This window comes from Arachis ipaensis, chromosome B04, assembly GCF_000816755.2.
Source record: "Arachis ipaensis cultivar K30076 chromosome B04, Araip1.1, whole genome shotgun sequence".
NCBI classification, from domain to species: domain Eukaryota; kingdom Viridiplantae; phylum Streptophyta; class Magnoliopsida; order Fabales; family Fabaceae; genus Arachis; species Arachis ipaensis.
In genome coordinates this window covers 119,884,993-119,893,515 of record NC_029788.2, presented here as the reverse complement: position 1 = coordinate 119,893,515, position 8,523 = coordinate 119,884,993, and the positions used below count along the sequence as shown (strand labels likewise).

At 34.2% G+C, this 8,523-nt stretch overlaps 1 long non-coding RNA gene across 1 annotated transcript; it reads right to left on the bottom strand.

Moving 5' to 3' along the window:
• On the bottom strand, positions 1,421-1,673 carry LOC110271275. Its single transcript, XR_002361829.1, has 2 exons — positions 1,631-1,673; positions 1,421-1,485 (listed from the first exon to the last, which is right to left on the bottom strand). It is a non-coding gene; the product is annotated as an uncharacterized LOC110271275 (long non-coding RNA).

Genomic DNA, 8,523 nt, shown 5'->3' with positions numbered 1-8,523 from the left:
AGCTCTCATGACGTCAGCAGCCTTGATGGTGCGAGTGGTGATCTCTTCAACTCTGCCATTGGAGTGAACTATTCGTATCATGTCCAGTGCCCCGCATGGCAGGATGCATGATATACATCCCCTTATGCTCTTCTTCATTCTCCACATCCTTCCATTTCCTACCCACAATACACACGCTTTCTTCTTTTCTCCTTATATATATTTTTTCTCTCCCTACATTTTTTATTCTAAAACTCACTTGCATTTATCTTCCATATTTAATAAGTTGGCAAATTACATAAAGCACTAAGCAACTAAGCACAATTATGTATGAGAAATGCAGTTAAATGGAAATCACATGATGTACAACCAAAAGCTTGACCCTTCTTAGCTGAAACATCACTTTTTCTTTGTTGGATGCCATTCGTTCAATAGAGTAAACTAAAGTACCAATGTATTCTTAAAATTATTAATTTGACCCTGATACCAATTTTTTAATTTGTTTACAATTTAAATTTTTAATGAAAATTTTATTAGAGGTTTACTTTATTTATTATTATTTTTTACAAATTTTATAATCGTATTTTTCTATTTTTATTTAATTATCATTTTAATATTTTATTCGATCTTATCACGTGCATGACACGTGCATGACACGAGTAATTACACTTGTTTGTTATTATATACAAGCATGACAAAATTTTACTATTCTTTGTCTGTTTTTTTTTCTTTATCATAATATTTTGGTCTGTTTTATTTAGTTGATTAAACAAGTAGATTGAAAAATGGCTTGTTTCTAGTCAAAGTAGGATAAGTGAGATTGTACCTTGAAGAAGCACTATTGTGGCCAACATTAAGTACCATGTTAGGCCCCCGCCCCCTCCTTAATCCTATGTACATATGTACATAACACTATTACATAAAAAGTATCTTCAAGCACACGTGTCTGGATTCCATGAAAAACATTGATGCGAAAATCCCGGTACGATCCATTCGTTGAATAGATTATAATATATTAGATTTTTGACACATGATATAGATTAAATGAGTTATATTCTTAAAATTATTAATTTGAAGCTGATACCAATTTTTTAATTTGTTTACTAATGAAAAAAAGATGATAGCAATCAACATAATCATCAGCTACATATGTGAACTGTGAAGAGTTGGACAGTTAGAAAAATGTTTGTACCTAAAAGTTTAAAGGAAAATCGTTACTATGAAATTATCAATAATGGATTACTAATACTAATCTACACGAAAAGGAGGCGTGAGGGAGTGATCGTAATAAACTGGAACAAAGTCTGGAAAAGAATAACGCACCTCAACACCACCAATGCAAAATAGAACCACCAGAACTTCAATAAACCAGGATGCCATTAATTTGTAAAGCATAAGCAAGAAACAAGAAGCGATCACAACAAAAGAAATTGCTGCCATGGTACTGATTTCTACATAACCAGTAGAACCAGCATTCTCAGTATTCAAATATTCATCCGAAGCATCCTGCAAGTTAAACATGACTATGTATCAACAGCTGGATTGATGCCTTTTTAAGTATGAGAAGAAAACTTTCTTCCGAAGGAGCAAAATTAGAACAAAAAATAATAGCATATATATATAAAATTGGCATGAAAAGGAACCAAGTAACCTTTAATAGCTTCTCCCGCTCAACAGCAGCCTCTCTGGTTGTGGTGCATTGATACCCAGAAGATGTCATATAGAAAGGCGCAACTAAGAAGAACAGTTTCTATCGTTCTTCTATCAGTTCATCTATATTCCCTGTGATGGTGCCGAGGCCTCGCCTCGAGAGAGTAAGACAGCTGCTGGTGCTTGTGTGAGTGGAGGTAGAGAGCTGCTGATGTACTGCCGCAGCGTGTTGGTTGGGAGGGGGAGGGGGAGGGAGGGTAACGAGCAGGTAGATGTTGCCGCGATGGAGATCAGCCTTGGGAGGAACGATGACGAGGTTGGATGAAGAATATTTCTTGATGATATGGTTAGGATGAGCTCTCATCACGTCAGCAGCCTTGATGGTGCGAGCAGTGAGCTCTTCAATTCTGCCATTGGAGTGAACTATTCGTATCACGTCCAATGCCCCGCATAGTAGGATGCATTATATGCATCCCCTTATGCTCTTCATTATTAAAGCTACGTTGGAGAAGAAGATGGGGTAAAAGTGAAAGTTTGTGTTTATGAGAAGAATATGCGGACCTATATATAGATATGGGAATGGCCGGTAGTAAGGGGATGGGAATGGCCGAATGGGAATGGGAATGGGAATGGGAATGCAGACGTATATATATAATATTTTATTTCAGGACTAGTCTAAGTGCATGAGTATGGGTAACAAGAGAAAAAGGAAAAAGAAAAGGAAAAGGTTGTTGTGTCATAGAATTCTCCTTTTATTTGCACTAGTTGAATTACTTGGTAACTGTAGGGCTATCTCTAATCTGAGATGCTATGCTTCAGATATTTTTCAATGTGAGTTCTTCTGTGCCTAAGGATTTGGTACTGAAATTGCCAAAATACACAGTATTTAAACGGAGTTTAATTACAATTTAAATTATTAATTTGACCCTGATACCAATTTTTTAATTTGTTTATAATTTAAATTTTTAACGAAAATTTTATTAGAGGTTTGCTTTATTTATTATTGTTTTTTATAAATTTTATAATTCTATTTTTCTGTTTTTATTTAATTATCATTTTGATATTTTATTCGATCTTATCACTTGCATGGCACGGGTAATTACACTTGTTATTCCTCTAGTTTTTTCTTTTTGATTAATTTGATCTATCAATTTTAAGGCTAATAAAATTTGTCCTTTTATTGTTATCTAAATAGAAAAGATACTAATATTTTTCCTTTCTTTTTTTTTTCACCATGGGAGCGGTGACAGATGGTGAGAGGATGGCGGCGGAGACTCAGAAATGGTGTCGAGATGAGGCCTCCAGAGAGTAAGACGGCGGGGTCTGCTAGTGCTTGTGTGAGTGGGGATGGAGAGCTTCTGATCTGCTTCTGCAGTGTGTTGGTTGGGAGGGGGAGGCAGGGGAACGAGGAAGTAGATGTTGCCGCGACGGAGTTGCCCTCCTTAATCCTATGTACATATGTACATAACACTATTACATAAAAAGTATCTTCAAGCACACGTGTCTGGATTCCATGAAAAACATTGATGCAAACTAGGTATATCCCGGCACGGTCCATTCGTTGAATAGATTATAATATATTAGATTTTTGACACATGACATAGATTAAATGAGTTATATTCTTAAAATTATTAGTTTGACCCTGATACCAATTTTATAATTTGTTTACTAATGAAAAAAGAAGATAGCAATCAACATAATCATCAGCCACATATGTGAACTGTGAAGAGTTGGACAGTTAGAAAAATGTTTGTACCTAAAAGTTTAAAGAAAAATCGTTACTATGAAATGATCAATAATGTATTACTAATACTAATCTACACGAAAAGGAGGCGTGAGGGAGTGATCGTAATAAACTGGAACAAAGTCTGGAAAAGAATAACGCACCTCAACACCACCAATCGCAGCGTGTTGGTTGGGAGGGGGAGGGGGGAAGGGGAACGAGCAGGTACATGTTGCCGCGATGGAGATTAGCCTTGGGAGGAACGATGACGAGGTTAGATGAAGAATATTTCTTGATGATATGGTTAGGATGAGCTCTCATCACGTCAGCAGCCTTGATGGTGCGAGCAGTGAGCTCTTCAATTCTGCCATTGGAGTGAACTATTCGTATCACGTCCAATGCACCGCATGGTAGGATGCATTATATGCATCCCCTTATGCTCTTCATTATTAAAGCTACGTTGGAGAAGAAGATGGGTAAAAGTGAAAGTTTGTGTTTATGAGAAGAATATGCGGACCTATATATAGAGATGGGAATGGCCGATAGTAAGGGGATGGGAATGGCCGAATGGGAATGGGAATGCAGACGTATATATATAATATTTTATTTCAGGGCTAGTCTAAGTGCATGAGTATGGGTAACAAGAGAAAAAGGAAAAAGAAAAGGAAAAGGCTGTTGTGTCATAGAATTCTCCTTTTATTTGCACTAGTTGAATTACTTGGTAACTGTAGGGCTATCTCTAATCTGAGATGCTATGCTTCAGATATTTTTCAATGTGAGTTCTTCTGTGCCTAAGGATTTGGTACTGAAATTGCCAAAATACACAGTATTTAAACGGAGTTTAATTACAATTTAAATTATTAATTTGACCCTGATACCAATTTTTTAATTTGTTTATAATTTAAATTTTTAACGAAAATTTTATTAGAGGTTTGCTTTATTTATTATTGTTTTTTATAAATTTTATAATTCTATTTTTCTGTTTTTATTTAATTATCATTTTGATATTTTATTCGATCTTATCACGTGCGTGGCACGGGTAATTACACTTGTTATTCCTCTAATTTTTTCTTTTTGATTAATTTGATCTATCAATTTTAAGGCTAATAAAATTTGTCCTTTTATTGTTATCTAAATAGAAAAGATACTAATATTTTTCCTTTCTTTTTTTTTTCACCATGAGAGCGGTGACAGATGGCGAGAGGATGGCGGCGGAGACTCAGAAATGGTGTCGAGATGAGGCCTCCAGAGAGTAAGACGGCGGGGTCTGCTAGTGCTTGTGTGAGTGGGGATGGAGAGCTTCTGATCTGCTTCTGCAGTGTGTTGGTTGGGAGGGGGAGGCAGGGGAACGAGGAAGTAGATGTTGCCGCGACGGAGTTCAGCGTGGGGAGGAACGATGAGGAGGTTGGGGGAAGAATAGTTCCTGAGGACATGCTTAGGATAGCTCTCATGACGTCAGCAGCCTTGATGGTGCGAGTGGTGATCTCTTCAACTCTGCTATTAGAGTGAACTATTCGTATCACGTCCAGTGCCCCGCATGGCAGGATGCATGATATACATCCCCTTATGCTCTTTTTCATTCTCCACATCTTTCCATTTCCTACCCACAATACACACGCTTTCTTCTTTTCTCCTTATATATATTTTTTCTCTCCCTACATTTTTTATTCTAAAACTCACTTGTATTTATCTTCCATATTTAATAAATTGGCAAATTACATAAAGCACTAAGCAACTAAGCGCAATTATGTATGAGAAATGCAGTTAAATGGAAATCACATGATGTACAACCAAAAGCTTAACCCTTCTTAGGTGAAACATCACTTTTTCTTTGTTGGATGCCATTCGTTCAATAGAGTAAACTAAAGTACCAATGTATTCTTAAAATTATTAATTTGACCCTGATACCAATTTTTTAATTTGTTTACAATTTAAATTTTTAAAGAAAATTTTATTAGAGGTTTACTTTATTTATTATTATTTTTTACAAATTTTATAATCCTATTTTTCTGTTTTTATTTAATTATCATTTTAATATTTTATTCGATCTTATCACGTGCATGGCACGTGCATGACACGGGTAATTACACTTGTTTGTTATTATATACAAGCATGACAAAATTTTACTATTCTTTGTCTGTTTTTTTTTTTCTTTATCATAATATTTTGGTCTGTTTTATTTAGTTGATTAAACAAGTGGATTGAAAAATGGCTTGTTTTCTAGTCAAATTAGGATAAATGAGATTGTACCTTGAAGAAGCACTATTGTGGTCAACATTAAGCACCATGTTAGGCCCCCGCCCCCTCCTTAATCCTATGTACATATGTACATAACACTATTACATAAAAAGTATCTTCAAGCACACGTGTCTGGATTCCATGAAAAACATTGATGCGAACTAGGTATATCCCGGCACAGTCCTTTCGTTGAATAGATTATAATATATTAGATTTTTGACACATGACATAGATTAAATGAGTTATATTCTTAAAATTATTAATTTGACCCTGATACCAATTTTTTAATTTGTTTACTAATGAAAAAAAGAAGATAGCAATCAACATAATCATCAGCCACATATGTCAACTGTGAAGAGTTGGACAGTTAGAAAAATGTTTGTACCTAAAAGTTTAAAGGAAAATCGTTACTATGAAATGATCAATAATGTATTACTAATACTAATCTACACGAAAAGGAGGCGTGAGGGAGTGATCGTAATAAACTGGAACAAAATCTGGAAAAGAATAACGCACCTCAACACCACCAATGCAAAATAGAACCACCAGAACTTCAATAAACCAGGATGCCATTAATTTGTAAAGCATAAGCAAGAAACAAGAAGCGATCACAACAAAAGAAATTGCTGCCATGGTACTGATTTCTACATAACCAGTAGAACCAGCATTCTCAGTATTCAAATATTCATTCGAAGCATCCTGCAAGTTAAACATGACTATGTATCAACATCTGGATTGATGCCTTTTTAAGTATGAGAAGAAAACTTTCTTCCGAAGGAGCAAAATTAGAACAAAAAATAATAGCATATATTTATATATATAATTGGCATGAAAAGGAACCAAGTAACCTTTAATAGATTTTATAATATTTTGTTTCGCATTAGTAAGAAAAGGAAAAGGATGTTGTCTCATAGACTTCTCCTTTTATTTGCGGTGAGTTCTTCCGTGCCGTTCCGAATTTGAAAATGCTCAAATATACATTAGAATATGGATAAGTGTTATCATGTGGGTCCAACAAAAATGAAAACTTTTAAACGGAGTTAATTATCACTTGAAGGACTGGACAAATAGCTTTTGTAAAAGTATGAGACTAGTGTTCTCATTACTTTGAAAGACTATTTAAGGATCATCTTATTAAATAATTAAAAATATTTTTTTTAACTTAAAAAAATATAGATAATAAATTAACTATTTCTAAATTGAATTTTAATACTAAAACTATAAGACATATAAAACTGCTAACATATACGAATTTGATAACATAGCAGATTGTTGTGTGTATATATAGTACAAAGTCTAGAGTTTTATAAATTTACTCAGAAGTAGCGCTTAATAACTGATAGTATTTAGACCTACTAAAAATTTAGTCGTTACATAATTATAATATTCATATTTGTTAAGGTGTAATTTTTTTATTTTTATCATATCTAAATTATAATATTTTTGTTTATTTTATTGAATGAATAATAAATCTAATTAAATTTTTTATAATAACTAGATAGAAGACATAAACTATATATATATATATAATTGATAATTTTTTGTATATAAGTTATAATTTATTTATATAAAATTATAGATAATGTTATGTCATTTGAGTTAATCCTATTTACATTATACACAACAATAAATATCAATGATTGAGTAATATAATTTTTATTTAAAGAGGTAATGATAAAACATCATTAATAGACATAGATCAGGTTTGATGTTTCAAGCGTGGAAGAAATATTTCCCAACTAATTCAAACAAAGCCATGTAACTTGTTATGAACTGTGGACATAAACCAATTCCAAGGTGGAAACATATAAGACAGAGAAGTTACCTCAAAAGCCTTCTCAAAGGTGTCACCTAAGTGATTAAGGGAACTAGTGATTCACCTTTATTTTAATTCATTCAGGGGAAACAAGCTATCAGTTGAAATATATCATGCAAAAACAAACTGAAATCATGAAGCAATGTACAATATGAAGACTGTAGAGATAAATATAATAGGGGGTGTTTGAGCAAGACAGCAACAAATTGTAAGCCCGGTCATATGAAAACTGTAACATACCCAAGTAGTGCATAGAAAAGATAATAGGGGGTGTTTGAGCAAGCCAGCAACAAATTCAAGGTTCGATGATAATCAGTAATAAATTCAACTCTGATGATTTTTAGCAAAGAAAAAAAAAATTAAACTCGGTGATTATTCAGCAAGACAGCAACAAATTCAAGATTCAATTACTAACAAATTAATTCATTACCAATTCAACATCATCTCAAAATACAGGGAGAAGGCAATCTGGGAAAGGGAGAACAGGGGAAGTGATGATGTATGGACTTACCAAAGGCGACTGGGTGACGAAGAGGACCCCAGCCCAGAAGAGGACGAGCGACGAAGCAAGTGACGACCCTACGCCGGTCCATGATCCACGGCGACTCGCGACGGCGAATACTTGAAACCAGAAGACGACGGGCGACGACGATCTGACGAATGCTTCTGTCGCCGGAGAGGAGGAGCCCAGGGAAGGCCGCGAGACGTTGAAACACCGGCGATGAGCTCGATTGCGAGACAAGAGAGGAGAGAGGGAGAGATCTTGCGTCCGACGCACAGTGAGAAAGATTGATAGAGATCGAGCAGAGAGAGAGAGGATAGCAAGAGCAGAGAAGAAGATTTCAGAAATCTTCAGAGGCGTGAACGATTTTAGTTTTTTGTTTTTATAATATGTTTAATCTTATATAACTACTAGTTATGGGCCACACACCTCAAGCCTATTAAGCATAAATTCTATGTGTACATGATAATAATTTAGATATAGTTATCTTGGTGTGAATATGTTAATTGATAATTATTAAATAATTTGATATGTTTAATTAAATTGTTACTTAATAATTTTAAATTATTAATTTTACTATAAATATATACAACTGCATATAAGTTTTTATTATAT